This window comes from Chenopodium quinoa, unplaced genomic scaffold, assembly GCF_001683475.1.
Source record: "Chenopodium quinoa cultivar QQ74 unplaced genomic scaffold, ASM168347v1, whole genome shotgun sequence".
NCBI classification, from domain to species: Eukaryota; Viridiplantae; Streptophyta; class Magnoliopsida; order Caryophyllales; family Amaranthaceae; genus Chenopodium; species Chenopodium quinoa.
In genome coordinates, this window is record NW_018743591.1 from 641100 (window position 1) to 662016 (window position 20917).

The following is a 20917-nucleotide window of genomic DNA, read 5'->3' on the forward strand; positions in this document are numbered from 1 at the left end:
GTGAACAAATCTCGATCTCAAAAATGTGGAGCTGTACTGGGTCGCCGGGGGAGACCGGAGGGCAGGCCGGAGATGCAAGGGACGCCGGAGGTACGTCGTCGTCGACGGAAAACGAGGTAAAGTACCGGTAAAATTGACGTTGTACGTAACGGAGTTTGAAAGAGGTATCTGTGCAGTGGAGCCGGCGCCTAAATTGGACGCCACTACCGTAGCATGGACGTCCAAGCCAGACGCCACAACCACCGCACCGGCGTCCAGCTCAGACGCCAGAACCACCAGACAGGCGTCCTGGCCAGGCGCCAGTCCAATGGTTGTGGCGGCCCTGCCAGGCGCCATGTCCATGGCTCTGGCGTTTCTGCCAGACGCCGCCCTGCAATATTTTTTTTTTTTTTATTTTGTGGTTGTTTTTTTTTCTGGTTTTTTTTTTAAAAAAAAAAAAATTGAAAATTCGAAATTGTATTAAAAAAAAAATTAAAATGGTTTTAAATTTGAAAATTCGAAATGGTTTTTTTTTAAATTAAGTTTGAAAATTCGAAATGGTTTTTTTTTTTTAAATTATGATTGAAAATTAAGTTTGAATATTCAAATTGATTTTTTTTAAATTAAGTTTGAAAATTCGAAAAGGTTTTTTTTTTAATTCGAAAATTCGAAATTGTATTAAAAAAAATTCGAAATGGTTTTATATTTGAAAATTCGAAATTGTTTTAAATTTGAAAATTCGAAATGGTTTTAAATTTGACAATTCGAAATGGTTTTAAATTTGAAAATTCGAAATTGTTTTAAATTTGAAAATCCGAAATGGTTTTAAATTTGACAATTCAAAATGTTTTTAAATTTGAAAATTCGAAATAGATTTAAATTTGAAAATTCAAAATGGTTTTAAATTTGAAAATTCGAAATGGTTTTAAATTTGAAATGGAGAAATTGTATAAAAATAAAATTCGAAATGGTTTGAAATTTTGAAAATTCGAAATGATTTTAAATTAAGTTTTTTTTTTAAATTAAATTTAAAAATTCGAAATGGTTTTTTTTCTTTTATTTTTGGTTTTTTTTTAAATTTGAAAATTCAAAATTTGTTTTTTAAATTAAGTTTAATAATTTTATGTTTTTATTTATGATGTGGAAATTAGATTTGTGTTAATATATATTATTATGTTTTAATTGTTTATGTGTATGAATACTTTTATAAATGATTGTGTTTTAAATTTGTATGTGTATGAATAATATTATACATAATTATGTTTTTAATTTTGTGTTAATTCTGTGTAAATATAGAAAGTAAATGTATTATCCGTTAAATGTAGAAATGAAATTTACAAATTAAAAATGTAGATATTAATTATGTGTTAATGTTGTGTTAAATGTATTAATTTAAGCTTGAATTAATATTTATTATAATATATAATTGATGCAGGATTATGGTGGAGACGGAAATGATTACAGTGGGATATTTGGACATGATGGTCCATTCGAAGATGCTCAACAAGCGATTGATTGGGCAAAACAGGTTGCAATTACAGCTGCATTTTGCTTGGTAGTAGTAACTCATAAATCTCAACGGGATGGTAGAATGGATCGCATTTTGAGATGCGACCGTTATCGCAAAAGAGAAGAAAGAGATTTCCGTACAGCCACTCGGTTTGATACAAAGCGGAAAGGTTGTGGGTGTGAGTTCAGAGTAAAGGTTCGACAACTACGGAGTCGTGACGGTTGGGAAGTGATTGGTTACTCTAAGTGGGGGTATCACAACCATGAGATGATAGTATATGAAGAGGGTCATCGACAGCTGAGCGGCTTAAGTCCTGCTGCGAAACTAGTTGTGAAAGAAATGAGTGATGCTTAAGTCAAGCCTGCTAAAATATTAGCATCTGTGTTAGAGAAATTTCCAGAAGACCATCCAAACCGAAGACACATCTACAACGTCAGACAGCAACTCAGGTTTGAACGGTCAGAGGGAAGGAACCCTATACAGCAGCTGCTACACCAGGCACAATCACGTGGTTACCTGTTCTGGTTTGATTCTGATGAAGATACAGCGGAGGTGACTCATCTTTTCCTTGTGCATTCTGATGTACAGCGAAATTGCCTCTAACCGAAATGATTATCGTCATGTGTACCAGGATGAGTTGGACAGGGCTCTGCGGCGTATCCGGTGGGGAGTTGGACCTTGCGGTCAAAATCATTATTTTGACGCGCCACTAGATCTGTTTGTCGTTGCAAACATTTAAAAGTGTACAGTCATGCATTTCGGGCTGGGATTGCATAGTCGAGCTTATTATCCTTGTACCACGGTTCTCCCTTGGTGTTTGCGTGAGACTGTCACTACACCGGTCAGAAAGGTAGCTATTGCGTTTCTTGGGTCGTCATACAGACATTTCATCCGACTAGACATGTCATCCGATTTTCCTGTGCCACCGGTTATACCTCGGTGGTACACCATTCGCACAGCGAGCGTAGAGGATTGGGATGCGCTATATCATGACCGGATCCACGAATGGAACACCCTAGCTGCCTTTTAGTTTTTCATGTGTACATTGTTTCTATGTAACCTTATTTTTACGTTGCTATTTTAATGAGAACATTAATTTTTTATATTGTATTGCTTACTACATTTATATGTTGCATGGGTAAGTTGCGCGTTACAAAGTTGAAAGGTAATGTCAAAATTTAAAAACAGCAACGACAATGTTGTCAAATGTTGAAAGCTAAAACAATAATCTAAAATGTTACAAACTTAAAATATAATGTCCAATTTAAAAAACTGAAATGATAATGTTTAAAATGCTCTACAAATAAAATGCCAAAACCATCAGTAATCCCTCTTGGACGCCGACTCCCAATGCGCAAGGGTCTGTTCCAAACTATCAACAGCAGCTCTCACTGTTGCACTCATGTTGTCCTTCTCCACAGAGAGTTTTTATACGTCTTGCACTATCTTTCCCATCCACTACATACAACAAAAAATAAAACATGAAATACAATAACAACATATAAAACTTAATTAAAAAAACAACGATAAATGTTTTATGAGACATACCGCTTCCACGGCAGTAGGCGGTGGCATATAATCAGCATCGCTGTGGTTGAGGTCTGCAATCAACCTCGGGTGCAAATACCGGTTGAACCATTACATGTAGTAGTGGTCACACATGGGAGGAACCCTAGATGGCGGCCTCTGCAACTCCGCAGTCCATAAGCGGGCAACCATCGGAAACTGGTCCCACGTCCCAGTTATGATATCCGGCCAATGCACGACGTAGTATTTCGACGATGTAGATCGGACCGCCTTCATCGGGCATGCCGGGGGAGGAGGGACAACTTGGACAAATCCAAGCTGGCAAAGACAACGCTGGGGCATGTACGCCTCCACGATCTCACGATACTGAATGAGTCCCGTGTAAAGGATCCTGGGAACCCTATTACTAAGGTTCGGGCCGAAAGGCATCCAGTTCACCTGCACATAATTTTAAAATTTAGTAACATTCATATAATAAATGCATTACTGAAAAATTGTAGAAATAATTTATTAAATTTACCTCTAAGGGGGATATCCTGTCAAGCAATAACCGTATCGATCGGAGGCGGTCAACGGACTTCTTCTACGAGCGCGGACTCCACGCACAAGCACGCGGCATCCCCTCATCAATAGGAACCGGGTCACGATGTGGTCGCACTGCAGGAAAGTACTCGTATATCCAGGTCTGCAATAAAGTCAGACACCTTGTGATACCTGCCGCATCAGCCCGACTCGCAAATCCTAGTTGGCGATACAAATACGCCAACGTAGCCGATCCCCAAAAAAACTGGCCTACACTGTCGGGGTCACACGCCTCAACTATGTCGCGTGGCCTGAGCTTGTTTCCGCCGCTCTTATCCGGAAACAAGGTACATCCGAGGAGTAGAAAAACATAAGCAGCCAGCTGTGCGTCGTGCGTCCTACGTGCACTGGGGTACAAACACCGCTGCAACACGGATGCGATCTTCACACCGCCGTGTTCCCAAACACCAAGCGCATCGGTGTACAGTGCAGCCCTGTCCACCGCCAACAACTCCGCCAGCAAATCTGCCTGATCCGCATCAGTCACAGCACAAAGTCGTTTACCCTCAACACGAATCCCAAGAATGGCCTCGATGTCATGTAACATGATCGTCATCTCACCGAACGGAAGGTGGAAAGAGTTTGTATCTGGCTGCCATCGCTCAACGAAAGCCGTGATCAGCGTAGTGTCAATCTTATCGTGCATGGTGGCAGGAACGTGATTCACCCCAGTTCTCTGCAATCGCTCGAACATCTCGCTCTCCACAGGCCAAGCCTCAGCCCATGTACGCAAAAAGCTACAAGTCTTTTCCCGGGTATGACATTTCAACAAGCCCGTCACTGAAGGCCTCTCCTGGTCCTCCCAAATACGGGTAGCTATGTGTCCTAGAAAGCTAGGAATCACACTCCCGTCTGCAGGCCCACCGGGCACCTCACTCCTAACAACCCAAGAATCATTAACGACCCTCGACCGTCCTGCTTGCCCCAGACACACTGGACGCATATGATGTGCCAGATCTACTAACAAACCTACCACCACTACCCTTACGCACCTCTACCATATGTGTCTCGTACATGTCATCAAACCTCTGACTGAATGGACCGTAATCATCATACGGTCCACTCCCATCGTCCACATCCTCATCCTCATATGCGTCCTCCTCCTGGTCACCCTCCTCAACATCATCATCGTCATCCTCATCCCGACGGTGGATCCGTTCTCTACGAGCCGAGGCCAAAATACCACGGGATCTAACATGTCTATGCCCCGACCTCTCCACTGAATAGCTTCTACTAAGAAGGTCTAGATTCTTCCCCACACCATGACGACCCAGTGAATTCTACAAAAAATTAAAAAAATATATAAACATACAAAAGTTTTTTAGAAAAATAAATAACTACCTACACATACAAAATACCAAAACTTACAACATATCGTCATGTTTATAAACATAAAATTAATAAAAATTATAAAAAAATCAAACACATAATAAATAAATAGGACACAAAACAAAAATATTTAAAGGGGATACAAAATTTCTGATTTTCAAAAAAAAAAATTATTTCAAAAAATTAAACAAAAAAAAAATATATTACACATACACAAATACACACATAATACCCTAATGTATTACACATTTAAAAAAAAAACAATTACACATTAACACAAAGAATTTCCACATACTACATAAATTAAGACATAAAAAAATTTTACACATCAAACATAAAAAAATTAAACATTAACACAAAAAATAAATCTGATTTTATAAAAAATATATATACTGGATTTATAAAAAATAACACATAAAATTAATAAATATTAAAAAAATCAAACACATTAAAAAAAAATTAGACATAAAACAAAATTATTTAAAATTAACACAAAATTTCTGATTTTCCAAAAACAAAATTAATTTACAAAAAAAAAATAAAAATAAAAATATATATATATATATACGGCAAGTGGGGCGCCTGGCCAGGACGCCCACCCACTGGCGATGGCGCTAGATCCGGCAGCCATAGCCAGTGGGCAGGCGCCTGAACTGGACACCCACCCATAGGTTGAGGCGCCAGATCTGGCAGCCAGAGCCTATGGCCTGGCGTCTAGTTTGGACGCCTCTCCGGTGGCTGGGCTTCCAAGCCAGACGCCACGCCACCGGCTTTGGCTGCCGGAGTTGGCGCCCCACCTTCACCCCGTATTTTTTTTAAAAAAAAAAATTATTTAAATAATTACCTTGCCACTAGGTCGCCGCCTTTCCTCCGCCGCCGCCGCCGCCACCTCTTTCCCTTGTCGCCTCGACATTGTCGTAAATAAATTTTTTTTAGAGAGGTAGATTTTCTGATTTTTTTTTTAGAGATGTAGAGAGTGGTTTTTTTAAAAAACGAAAAGGACAATAAAGTCACTTCAATACAAATTTGTGGGATTTATGTGGAGATTTGCGGGCGATGTTTAGCGATTCACAAGAAAAAGGGGGAATTTTGTAGGGGTCTGAATGTCTGATGATTTTGGTGGGATTTTATTTTTATATTTATATTTATTTTCGCTTTTTATTTTTATTTTTATCTCCTTTTCTTTTATTTTATTTTACTTACTAGTTTAAATCCCGTATAATGCACGATTTTACCAAAATTTATACAGATTTACAATAATTTGTATGTAGTTCAATAATTGTTTACAAATCTATTATGTTTATAAGAAGTATAATAAAGTCCATTTCATTAAAAATTATGAATTTTTATAATCTACTAAATTTTCTATATGTAATTACAAAAAATTATATTGATTTTGGATCATTACAATTTTTGAAATATAAATGATATGGATTGATATTTATCTTGAATATATATAATGGTAAAGTAGGAAGGATAATATTATAGTAAATTACATATTTCTTAAAATCAACACTGAAATTTTTTGGCAGGATTTTTTTAACCAACGTGTTTCATTTTTTATTCGTCTTTAGTATATAGTTATAGATAGATATTAAAAAAATAACCCCATATAATAATAGTTATAATGAACAGTTTAATATTATAGAAAGTTTAGTTTAGATTTTATGTAAAGCAAATGTCATTATTTAGATACAATAATTGTTAGTTATGGTAAGAATTTTTTTTTAAAGCAAATACTTTTGGCGGGAAAATATTTAGTGTAATGTTGCCAAGTGTCTCTTTAGATTCGCCTTTAGTAATATGTAATTGATTGATTGATTCTCTTCTTATCCCTTTTTCTAGTTTATTTGTTTTCTTTTCTCTTTTTATTAGCTTGTATTATAAATACCCTCTTTTGGGTTTATTACTCTCTTAACTATTATTGAACCCTAGATTAGAATGAGATTAGTTTAGTATGTCTCTCTGTATTTTGATTTTCTCTATCTTACGTTTTAGGATTAGGATTAGTTTAGGGTTTTTAGAGAGAGAAAGTGAGAAAATCAAAGAAAGAATGAAACTTTTGGATATATATTTGGTGATAAAGATGATTTGAAGAAAGATTTATCCAATATTGAGCATTTCTTTCTCTCTCTTTCCCCTTTTTATTGTCTCATTTATTGCTTTTATTTATTTGTTTTCGCTAGTTTAATATTTGTGTTTGGTTGTTTATTGTTTTGTTAATTAGTTGTTAATCTTAATTTAATGGTAATTTATTTATTCTTGATGTTTAGTTTTATTGCCTATTTCCCTAGTTTCTTCATGTTTTCCATGATTTTTATGCTTTTATCTCTCTTTGTAGGCTAGGTTTTCAATGTAGGGTAGTGGGTGATGAATGTTTGTGATGTTGGATGATGATTTATGATTGTTTGATTGGAATTATTGGAATATTTGAGATATTTGATGATGTATTTATTGATTGAAGTCTTTTTGACCAATTGATTTCATGATTATATTTGTTTCTAGACTAGTTATGTGGAAGTGAGCTAGTTAGGGTGTTTATCCATCAATAGCTATTATTGACTAGTTGTGCAAGAGTGACGGAGTTGATGATGGGTGTTTGACTATCTAGTGTGCGCGAGAGTGACCTAGGTAGTTGATTTACCCCCTTGATTCCATTGTCTCAATTGAATTGTTGTTGGTTATTGATTGCTTCATGAGCGTTTTTATCCCCATTCCCTAGTGTCTTTCTCTTGTTGTCAATCTCGTCTTTGTCTTAATTTATTTGATCCTTCTTTTATATGCTTCCCGGCCTAGCTTATCTCCTTAATCGACTCATTTCAATACCCTTAGTCCTTGTGGTTCAACTGCAAAACTTGCCCCTTTACTCGTTATGATGTTTGTTTAAGAATTATAAATATTATTCGGTTAAGAGGAGATAGTTAGCGACCTATCTTCCTACTTATTATCAGTTTTGAGGTTAACCGATTATTTAAGTTAATTATGCCACATGTCATATCGTGATTGGTTTACTTTTAATATTTTAATTAATTTTAATTTTTTATTAATTAAAAAAAAAACCTCTACACTACCTCCGCATATCTTCCATTGCCCCTTCCCACCTGCCAGCCTTTGCAACGCCACCAGTCCATTGGCCACTCCCCCGCCGGCGACAAACCCCCTTCCTCGCCGACCACCCATCGTTACTTTCCCTCTCTCTCTCCTTCCTCGACCATCGCTCAAGTGTCACTCTCCTTCCCCTATTACTAACGAACCCCCTCCCCGGCGATTCTTTCCCCCATCGTCGTCAAACACACTCCCCTTGTCGTCATCGCCGACGACCACGACCCTTTCTCTGGAAAACCAGCCCTCCACCTGACCCCTTTTCTCGTTGGCAACCCCCATCCCGATTTGTTAAAAAGCTCCCCTCCTCGACACCTTTTCCTCCATAAAGGGTCGGCGGCGACCCACACCTCCCCTCAGTAGATGGTTGGAAACCCTCCTTCCCAAAATACAACCGAAGATTATCCCCAATGCCTCCCTAAACGACCGCCCCACCCTAAAACTCATATGAAAAAAATGGAGAGGGGAAAAGCAGAGGCGGCGGTTGATGGAGTGATCGGTGGTGCCAGTTGGGGGATCGGGCTTGGTCTCCATTGGCCGGCGCAGGATGGCTTACGGTTGGGAGGAAGGGTTATTTTTTATCAAGGGTATTTATTTATTTTGAGTAATTAAATAATATAAATTTTTATGAAAAACAAAATTAAATGAAAATGACTAGTTGAGAAGGTTATAGGTGATTTGACTTATTAAAAGAAAACACGTTTTAAAAGTCAGCTTATTTTAAGTGAATCAATAGGTTTGCTTATTTTTGGGAAGACCGAACAAATGTTTGCTTATTTTTGACAAATTTTCTAAATAAACATCACACTTGGGATGCAAGCCAGAGTAGTCTGAGAACCCTAATCTATTTAAGAGGTCAATGATTTGAAAAGTGAAAGAAACATAAAAAGTGTATAATATAAAATCAAATAAATATAAAGGTTGCATGATTTTTTTTTTTTCTAATTTAGTAGTTTATGCACATGTATATAAATATAACCATGAATTATGATAATGAAGCTTATTCTATTAATATCCATGCAACAAATTATTTCACATGTAAAAATTAATTATAAGTTACTTTCCACATCTATGCATGAGATTAAACAAACTAAGTATCATATATAAATATACCACCTTCATTTTATATTATTTGCAACACAGAGGTATTATTGTGAGACATAAAATGTTCTTTGTTGCAAATAATTTGAAATTGAGGTAATAGTATGTATCAATAACCAAGATGGCTAATTTTGTAGAGATATATATTGCGAGTTTTTGGTATAGAGGATCTCATATACGGGCAACTATAGAGCATAATCCTCAAAATATATTTTGTAAAAGAAATAAGATTCTTTCTAATAGGATAATCAGTATAAATAAACTTGATTGAAAAAGGTGCTGATAACGTGTTATGAAATATATAGAAAATTAAGAGAAGAAGGTAAAAGTAATATGTAGATGTAGAGAATCACTACTTATGAGCTATTACTCTTATGTAAGTTTTGTGTACATCATACAAGTGAATTACATTGTTATTTATAGTAAGGTGATTTACTATTACATTGTGGGCTAGTAACTTAAAGGGTGGCAAGAAGGGTATAAAACATAAATTACATTAGGAGTGAAAGTAATTTGGATTAAAATCGAACCAAACCGGAAACCGAACCGAATAAGCAGTTCGGTTTGGATTTTTTTATAATTTAGTTCGGATCGGATTGGAAAAATTACAAAATATGGATTATGGATGAAGAGAACGGCTTTAGTGACTAACTAAAACGACTTTCGCGTCACCCGGTGCTTGTTCAAGGCTGTGGTGAGGCTCCTTTTTATTTCACAAAATATACTCTTCCACTTCTATATACTATATACATTGTGTTTGACTGAACCCGTTCTGGTTTTGGCTCTGCGTTCTTGAAATTCAAAGGCCAACAATAGAAAGCAAATTCTTCGATCTAAATTTAAGGTAGTTTCTACTTGCTGGATTCGGTTTTGGGTTTTTAAAAACCGAATAAGAAACCGAATTTATGGCCCAAAAGAGCATAAGCCCAGTTCATCCCTTAGCCAATCTTCCTACTACCCTTTATATATAAGCTAAACAAAACCCTAATTACCTTTCATTCTCCTTTCTTTCACTCTGCCTCTTTCATTCCCCTTTCTTAGTTTCTTTCTCTCTCCTCTTACTCTTAGAACCCTTTGTTTTCCCCTTTTCTCACGCTCAAATTTTTCAACTAATAATCCTCTTTTTGTATCTTATAAGTTTCGCCCATTTTTTCTTTGACTACTTTTTCAACCGCAACTTTCTCGAAGACAGCCACGACAACCGCTACGGCAACCGCCTCGTTGCTGGCAAGGGTTTTTTTTCAAGAATGTTTTGAAGAAACCGTGGGTGAAATGTTTCAAAGTTGTTGATTTTAATTAATTGTGCTATAATTTATAATTAAGTCTTTTTTATTTTGTTCGTAACTAGATCTGAAATTCTATCTAAATTCATGGTTGTTAGTTTGATGTAATTTGCTTGTAATTATTAAATGTAAGACTATATAAGGGTAAATTTTAAGCCTTGTTAAGTTAAATTATAATTTGTAATTAAATTCGTATGAAATTGCAATAATTTTAGTTAAAAACTACAGATCTACAAAAGTAGCCCAAAATTATTTTGGTTTCTGGATTGGATTCGGTTTCTGGGTTTAAAATTCGGTTCGATTTGGATTGGAATAAATTTCTATTCGGTTTGGATTTGGATTGGAAATTCCAAAATCGAATTTTTTCGGTTTGGATTCGGTTTGGTGTATAATCCAAACCGAAATCTGAACTTTCACCCCTAAATTACTTGAGAGAAAATTGTATGGCCATTCATGTTTAGGGGATTTTTCCCCGCCATGTGGCCCAATGATATCCTGCCACGTGTCATCCACGTGGACCAATCAGAGGCCGCTACGTGTCACCTCGTGAAAGCTCCAAGGTGGACCAATCAGGTCACGACACGTGGCAGGAAGAATTGCCAACTATGCAAGTGGCCTCCTACGGCCCAAAGTTCCAGGCAAAGCCCAATCAGCCCTAGGTTTACTAAAACCTAGTATTGGGCACGTTTTTCAATACCCTATAAAAGGGAGATGATTCCCTCTTAGGAAGATCTATTCAGAAAATATTTAACGCACATTAACTCTCCATCAAATAAAGTCAGACACCTGACACCCCAAACCGAGCAATTAATCATTGCAGATCCTCTCTTGGAATTTGAGAGATACCCTTTACTTTCCGCACTTTACTTCTCATACACGTTCTAACTTGATCATCGAAGGTGGAGCTCCTACCCACCGGAGTCTCTGTTGTTTTGCGGGTACAAGCGTCCAGAGGTCAGTCTTGGAATTATAACTCTCCCGAAGGACATAAAAAAACCCCAAAACATATGGCGCCGTCTGTGGGGAGAGTACTTCAAAGATGACTTCACAAGAACCTGTACCACCTCTTAATGAGGTCGCTTCTAGGTCTTCTCAGACCAAGACACGGATGACGATTATGAAGTCGCCACCCATACGGCCCCTGACGGGTCCCTCAGGACACGGCGCATCCATCCCACCGAAAGGAGGGAACAGAATTCTAACCAGGCAGGCCCTAGTGAAACAGCCGGCCAGCCGACAGGTCAGCCTCAGACGACCGAGGGATCCAACCCCATCACAAGAAGCGAGCTCATGACTCTCATAACAAGTTACAAAGGGGAGATAAAGGATCTTTTTGATAAACGGACGGTTGTCCCTACTAAGGAACAGTCGGCCAAGAAACCCTCTTATTCTGGGAGGAAAAAGCCGGTCAAAGACCGAGAGGCCACTCCTTACCCTAAACCGAGGGAGAGACGGAAGCCTTTGATAAACCTGGCTGGACTGCGGTTCACCGAGCCAGGGCAGAGGAAGGCCATCTGGCATATATAGTCGAATGGTTCCAAGAAAACATATTTCGATGCTCGGATGATAATCCAGCAAAAGAAGAATATGCAACTGCCAGAGTCGGCCTCCACGTCGAACTTCAATGACAATTTTCAGAATGCCTCGTTGAGGCATTCTCAGTCAAACCAAGAAGACAAGACAGGCGGCCTGTCTGCCCATTCTAGTCCTTATATGTTCTAGGAAGCCCTGTATGTGCCTCAACAGCCATACATGCCGTATGGTCCACATTACATGCAGCCTACCCTCTTCGGGGGGCAGGCGGCACCCAATATCCAGCCTTTAGATTGGCAGCTCCGACTGCTCAAACTTAGGGAACAACCCTCAGCTTTCTCCAAGGAAATAACTGAGGCCGCACAGCCGGCCAAGGTGAAGAATGTGTTGGTAGGCACTTATGATGGTACCTCCAACCCAGAAGACCACCTGATGGCATACACCAACCTTATGTATCTACAAGGGTTGGATGATGCTACTTGGAGTAGATGTTTCCCGGCCACGTTGAAGGGCGTCGCCCAACAATAGTTCGACAACCTGCCAGCCGGGTGCATCAATAACTTTAAGATGCTGGCATACCTATTCGCGTCAAACTTCTCAATGAATATCCTTGCAAAGAAGACAAGTCTTGACTTGGGTGCCATACAGCAGGGTGAAAAGGAGGGGTTGTGCTTATATATCAGGCGCTTCAATCTGATGAAAATTCATATTCAAGGGCTGTCTGATGAGGTAGCTTACACAGACTTTTTCAAAGGTCTGAAGGACGGGTCGGCCTTCAAGTTCGACCTCGTCCAAAAGAGGGTGGCTAACCTCCAAGAGGCACTGATGGAGGTGGACGCCTGTATACAGGCAAGTGAACTCTGCAACATCAGTAAGAATTCGGACTCAAAGAGGTCTGACAAAAAAAGAGAGTCAGCCATCATAGCCGGCTAAGAAAGAAGAAAAGAAAAGAAAACAAGTCTAGGTAGCTGAATCCTCTGAACATCCGTCCTAGAAGAAAAAGAGAGAAGCGAAGACGTACTCCCCAAATTACGAATTCAATAAGGATTGCTACTCCATCCTCATGGAGATTAAGGATCAGGTCTCTATTGACAAGCCGGCTCCTATGAAGGGTTTCGCCAAGAATCGGAACAAAAACAAATACTGCCACTACCATGAGGATATTGGCCAGGGACACCAACGAATGCTATAGCCTGAAGCGGCTGTTGGACCGTCTAGCTGATAAAGGAGTCCTCAAGTCTTACATCTTGAGGTCCAAGGTTACTTTCAGACTAACCCTAGACAGTCGTCCAAGAAGAAGCCCCACTCTGCTAATAGCTCGGATACGGATGAAACTCCAATCTATACAATAGCAGGCGGCTTCGCTGGAGGCGGCCCACCATCCGGGGCAATAAAGACTATGTCAGACGCATCGATATTAACTCAGTCGGCGAGGGACAATCTTCCAAGGACTACTTCCCCGAAGTTGTTATCACTGAGGAGGACAAGGGCAAAATCAAGAGGTCGCATGATGATCCTATTGTCATCGAATGCAAAGTAGCCAACCAAAGAGTTGGCCGGATCCTTATTGAAAGTGGGAGTTCGTCTGACCTCATCAGTCACAACTGCCTGGCCAAGCTCAGGTACAAGCCTGAGAGTATGCACCAGGTCTCCCATCCCTTAGTAGGATTTGGGGGTGGTGTGGTACACCCGGTAGGTCGAATAGACCTACCCATTTGTCTGGGCGAGAAGGGGGAGGGAGGCCACTTGGTGGTCCGGTTCTTTGTTGTTGAAGAACTGACGGCCTACAACATGATTTTGGGGCGCCCTACCCTAAATGAATCCAAAGTTGTTATCATCCCTTCCCTTATGCTTCTCAAGTTTGAGAGGGATGATGGAACAATCGGCTCCCTACGGGGAGACTAGAAGATGGCCAGGGAGTGCTACCTCTCTGATGTCAAGCCCACTGTGGTCGCAGCCGGTCCCAGTGGAGAAATAACTGATCTTGACCAAGTCAAGGAAGCCGCGCCTGCTACAACAGCTGCCGGCAAGAAGAGAAAGGCCGACCAAATGATGGCCGAGAAAAAAGACAGGCAATAGCAATCACTGACCGGTTAAAGGCCGGATGAACTCTAACCCCAGCCGGATGGTGAACACATGGACATCGTCCTAGATGACTCTCATCCTGACCGGACAGTTAAGGTTGGGACGACTGCTTTCTGAACTTGGTGCAGACTTGCACCACTTGCTGAAAGAATTCAAAGACATCTTTGTCTTTGAAGTGGACGAGATGCCAGGCATAAGCCCAGATCTAGTCGTCCACAAACTTGTTGTGGATCCTAAAAAGAAGTCGGTAAGGCAAAAGAAGAGGAACCATGGTGAAGAAAGAAGCTAGGCGGCAGCTGCCGAAGTGAAAAAACTGTTAGATACTGGTTTCATTCGGCAATGTTACTTCCCTGATAAGGTTGCCAATGTTGTGCTTGTAAAAAAGCCAAATGGAACATGGCGCATGTGTGTAGACTACACAGACTTAAACAAGGCATGTCCGAAGGATAGTTATCCCCTCCCAAAGATCGACAGTCTGGTCGACTCCATAGCCGGCCATGCCTTGATGAGCTTCATGGACGCCTATTCAGGCTTTCACCAGATACCCTCATGGAAGAAAGATCAAGAAAAGACGACATTCGTCACTAATCAAGGACTGTTCTGCTACATTGTGATGTCGTTTGGATGCGTCTGCCACCTTCCAAAGAATGATTAATACAGTCTTCGTTAATCAAATAGGAAGGAATGTGGAGGCATATTTTGATGATATGATTGTTAAATCCAAACTCCAGACGGACCATCTTACAAGTCTCCGAGAAACATTCGCCACACTCAAGCGGCACAAGGTATGTTAAATCCCAAGAAATGTGTTTTTGGTGTTGAGTCTAGGGAAGTTCCTCGGATTTTTGATTGATCAAAGGGGGATAGAGGTCAATCCGGAAAAAAATCAAGCGGTCATAGACATGCAGTCGCTTCGCACTGTAAAGGAAGTTCAAAAACTAACAGGTTATCCAGCGGCATTGGGGAGATTCTTCAATCAGTCAGGCGACAAGTGCCTCTATTTCTTCCAAGCAATCAAGATGTTTGAATGGGGGACGGATGCAGAGGCGGCCTTCCAGAAGTTGAAGGAACACTTACACTCTTTGCCAAGGCTCGTCAGCCCTCTGTCAAAGGAAGTGTTATACATGTACTTGGCCGTCTCTAATCATGCTCTTAGTGTCGTTCTCCTTGCTGAAAGAGACGGCTGCCAGCTCCCTGTCTATTTCATTAGCCATGTCCTGAAGAATGCTGAGTTATGGTACCCCATGGTTGAAAATTTTGGCTTGGCCCTCTACATGGCAGTTAAGAAGTTGAAGCCTTACTTCTTGGCACATCTGGTCGTGGTCTACACTGACCAGCCGATCAAGCGGCCACTGATAACCATGGAATCATCCGGTCGAATGATTAAGTGGGCAATTGAAATGCAAAGCCTAGAAATTACTTTTGAGCCAAGGAAAGCAGTGAAGGGGCAGGCACTTGCCGACTTCATTGTTGAAATGACTAGGCCGGTTGATCTAGAAAATCCTGACCAAGTCTGGAAGGTATATGAGGACGGGAGCTCCATAATGAATGGATGTGGTGCAGGCATCATATGTCAGTCTCCTAAGGGAGACAAGTATGAGTATGCACTGCGTTTCAAGTTCCAAGCCTTGAACAATGAGGCAGAATATGAAGCTCTACTAGCCGGTATCCATATGTGCAAGGCGGCCGGGGCAAAGAAAGTGGACGCCTGTTCTGATTCACAACTGATTGTAAGCCAATATCATGGTGACTATGAAGCCACACATCCGGCTATGATCAAGTATCTACAGGCGGTCAAAGAAGAGGCCGGGACACTTAAAGAATTTCACCTAAGTCAAGTGCCTAGGTCCGAGAATAACCAAGCGGATGCTCTCTCCAAATTGGCATCATCCTCCTCCTGTGACACACCAAGATCTGTTTTCTGGGCAGTGATGGAAAAAAGGAGCATTGAGGAGGAACCTATTGGAGTCCTTAATCGAAGCTCAACCTGGATGGATGGCATCCGGGCATACTTAACAGACGGCACCTTGCCGGATACTTACCCAGAGATGATTGTAATGAAAAAGCGTGCGTCTGACTTTGAGATTCACAAAGGGGAACTTTACAAGAAAGGTTATCTATAACATCTTTTGAAGTGTGTTACCCCAAAGAAGGCTCGAGAGGTCCTAGAAGATTTGCATTCAGGGTTCTGTGCCTCCCATATAGGCGATAGGACCCTAGCAAAGAAAGCCAGGCGGCAAGGCTACTTTTGGCCTACCCTTGAAGCAGACGCCATGGAGATGGTTAAAAAATGTGACAAGTGTCAAATGTTTGGCAAGCTCATCCATCGTCCGGCCACTGACTTGACGGCTATTCATAGCCTGGTACCATTCGCCGAATGGGGCATGGAAATTCTGGGTCCCTATACGCATGCTACAGGCGAACGGAGATATATTTTGGTAGCAATCGACTACTTCACCAAGTGGGTAGAAGCAGAGGTAGTCAAAGGCATCAAGACAAAAGATGTCATCTCCTTCATTTGGAGAAATATCATCACTCGGTATGGGGTACCCATGTCTATGGTTTTTGACAATGGACCTTAATTCAAGACGCCTGCTCTCAAGAACTAGTTGGGAGACCAAGGGATCTCTCAATGTTTTGCATCAGTCGGCCGCCCCCAAGCAAACGGCCAGGTTGAAGCGTTCAACAAGTTAATCTCTAATGGCATCAAAAAGAAAATTGAAAGAGCCGGCGGCCTATGGGCTGACGAGGTACCGCATGTTCTATGGGCCATCAGGACGACTGAAAAAGGGGCGACTGGTGTCCTGCTCCCAGTTGGTGTGATCAAGAGGATACTCATATTTGTAGAGCTTTTCTTTGAGGTAGAGATGCAGTGCTGAGGAAGTCTCCTCCCATTTCATGGGACTGGATCTGCAAGCCAAAGAAAGTTGGAGGTCTTGGCATGAGGGACTGTGAGACATGGAATATAGCAGCTCTTGGGAAATATATAGGGAAGATAGCTCAAAAAGAGGACTCACTATGGGTGAAATGGGTTCATGTAGTGTATATTAAGGATAATGATTGGTGAGATTATAAGCCTAAGAAGAACGCAGGGTGGGCATGGAAGAAACTTTGCAAGGTTAAGGAAAGGTTGAAAGAGGGTTTTCAGAATGAAGGTTGGATAAGCAGTAGGTATAACATCTCAGCTGTGTATAAATGGCTTCAGGGGTCTCAGACTGAGGTGGATTGGACTTCCTGGGTATGGAACAAATACAATATCCCAAAGCACTCCTTTGTTCTCTGGTTAGCCATTCAGAACAGGCTAAGGACAAAGAGTAAGCTTACTTAGTGGGGTGTGTGCCAGGATAGCTCTTGTTTTCTCTGTGGTGATGCTGTTGAGGATAAGAAGCACTTATTTTTTTTACTGTGATTATAGTAGAAGATGTGTTAGAGGTATTAGTGAATGGCTAAAGATACCTGAAGCTGTGTTTGATATTGATGTCTCCTAGAAACAATGGGGAGAGTGGATACAGGACCCTGTCAAGAAGAAAGTCTACTTTGCTGCTCTAGCTGCTGTGGTCTATCAGATATGGTTTGCTAGGAACAAGGCTTTTTGGCTGAAGGTTGTCATCCACCCCAGAGCTGTGTGCAGAATAATTCAGGCTGATATTGTGAAGAGATGCAGGCAGATGATCAATTGCAAGTGGCAGAGGAAGCACTATAAATGGTTGTATAGTTTACAAATACTATGATGTTAATTTGTATAGTACTCATTTGTATAGGTTACTGTTTGTAGCTTCTGTTTGTTTGTAGTTTGTTTGTTGTGTTGTTAGTACTGATGCTTGTTTCTGTACCCTTCCTAGAAGGTGCCAGATGCTAGCTTCAGTTTTGCTCCCTTCTCTTCTAGAGGCACCCTTCCTAGAAGGTGGCCTCTTTAAAGACTAGGGAATGTTAGGTGGGTGTGTGCCTTCTTTGAAGGCTTTTGTAGTTTTGGAGAGTTACAGCTTTCCTTTTGTAAGTTGTAACTTTTATTCCTTTTGGTAATATAATTACTTACTTACCAAAAAAAAAGGGGCGACTGGTGAAACGCCATTTCTCATGGTTATGGGGCAGAGGCTGTTCATCCTATTGAACATTATGAGCCGACTCTTCGAGTCATGCTTTATGACGAAGAGGCCAACTGGGAAGCCATGCGGCTAGCACTAGATTCACTTCCAGAACGCAGGGGAAATGCAGTCTTGCGCCATGAGATCTATCGTCTAAGAATGACGAGAGCATACAACAAAAGAGTGCACAAGCGGCCCCTAAAAGTAGGGGACTTTGTGTTACGAAAAATGGAAGCAGTCGGTAGGGCCAACGAGCAGGGAAAGCTGACTCCCAACTGGGACGGCCCCTACCGAATCTATAAAGAAGTTAGAGGCAGCACCTACCGACTAGAAACACCAGACGGCAGGCTGCTAGCCAGAACTTCGAATGTAGACAACTTAAAAAAGTACTACTTCTGAGATTTGTAAATTATTTGTAAACATATCAATAAAGCTTGCAATTTATTTCAATTATTGTGCAAGTATCCTCAGTGGGGCAAGCCGCCTGTGCAAAAACAGTCGGCCTTATTCTTTTTTAAATGCTTAGCAATCTGTTCTTTTCTAAACAATTTAATGAGGCCACAGGCCGGATGATCAACCTAAGGCCCATGGCTGAATGATCTTTTTAAAAATTAAACTAATACGCCTGTCCCAAAACTAGAGCAGGCGTCCGGCGACATCCATCCGGGTGAATTCCTCGTAGAGAGCATCTCCCATTTGGGTGGCACATTGCTCTATAAACTTAAAACAAACAGCCCAACCGAGTGTCTACTTGACAACCTCGTAGTTGTTTGACCTAAGACAAAGATAAACGTACCGCTCCCCAAACAAGCGCTAGACTGTTAAAATCCGAGTCAAAAACCGCCTGTCATTACTTGGGATAAATGCAGTCGGCACCCTTTGAGTTAATAGCCAAGCAAACTTGGCGAATAAAGGGGGTCAGCCGGCCTAAGCTGCCTGATTCCTCTACTACTCAAACTAAAGTGACGGAGATTGGGTAACCCCAAGGTTAACTCATAGTCACTCTCTCAAGATAGTACGGAACCTAAAAGGTATGAGAAGACCACCTGTTTTTAAGCAAACAGGGGTACTCAACCACTACTCTTACTAAGCTATACTAAAGCTACCGCCGGTAACCCAACAGGCGTAGCTACTCTGGTTGGACATTCCGTTTGACGCCTGCTTCTATGCAGCCACCACAGCAGACGGCTAGCTAACATCTAACAAAATAAAACTAAGTACCAAACTTAGTACATTGCAATTCATATGAGGAACCATGCGGCCAAAGCCGCTTGTTTCTTCTACTCTCTCAAATCAAAGTGGCAGATTATTTATCCTCAAGGGTCAACTCATAACCACTGGCAAACTTAAGATGGAACCTAGACGGTGTGAACCAAGCCGCCTGTTTTTTGGTAAACAGACGGTATACGGTCACTATTCTTCTAAGTTGCAAACATTAGAGACGGCTAAAACCGACTATTTCTTTTGATTACTGAAATACAATTTCCTACAAAATTCATGGAAACTCAAAGAATCTACATATGGAATCTAAAAGGTACAAACCGAACCTCCTGTTTTTTGGCAAACAGACGACCTTTGACCATTGTTCCTATTTTTTCTAGCACCATGAAGCTACCTTGATTAAAAACGTCCAGATTGGCACCTGTTATATACAAGCACCAAATAGTCGAACTATCTACAACCAATAAAATAAATTAAGTACAAAGCCAAGGTTCGTCAAAACTTTCTTGAGGCCGAGAGCCGAGTTATACTTGGTGTTTGCCTGGAAAATGGCCGACTGCCGCCTGGTTTGGGGCAATCACCATAGTGATTGATTGACCTAGAATTACTAATACTGACAAAGTATTAAAAAATTCTAAGTCAATCAACTCACCTTTGAAAACCAGGCGCTAGTCGCTCAGGGGCAAGAACAATAGGTATATAATGCATTCATGAAAGCATGAAGCAAGCTACATACACTTAGAAAAATTCATGATAAGCAAAAATTCAAAAACTTCAAAATTTGAAGAAAAACGGCAAAATAGCCGAATGATTAATATAAACAGTCGGCCAGATGACCGACTGGAAATGTTGAAGTTAAAAAATTGTATATAAGCCCCGATCCCTTAGTCGGTAAAGATACAAAACAAACGGCACGAAGGCCGAAGAAAGTTGACATAAAAATTGAATTTAAGCAGCTGGAGGAGGACCTTCAGTATTAGCGGCCGCTTAATTTGGGTCATCACCCGGCGCCTGATCCTTAGCAGCGTCTACCTCCCCCTACGACAACTCCTCATCGCCCTCCGCCTCCTGCTTCTCCTCCTCCTCTTGGTCTGACTCCCCGGAAGTGGAGTCGGACGCCTCCTCATCGCCGTCCGCCTGCCCCATGATCTTCTTGTTAAATTGATCAGCACGGACGGCGAATTGGCTCCCCCATTTTTCATAGCTGGTATCAAGGAAGAGGGCCGCCCAAGTCATGTTCATGATGGTGTTTGTGTCTTCCATCATGTCCTGAACTATGGCCATCTTCTCTTCATTAGCTTTTTCGTTAAGTTTTTGGGTGAGGTCAACCTCTTGATTTTGCAGGCGGTCGGTGAGCTTGTTCACCCTGGCGTGGAGTCCCTCGGCCTCCTTGTCAGCCTCTTTTGGAGGACCAAGCTCAGCCTTGAGGTCCTTTACGGACTTTTCCAACTCCAAGATCCTCTTCCTGGCCGCCTCTAAGTAATTCTTCACCTGCAAAGTGGCGTTCGCCTGGTAATACAGTATGTCAGTTGTCAGAATCTCGTTTTGAGCTATCTAGAACATAGCCTTATCAGAATCAG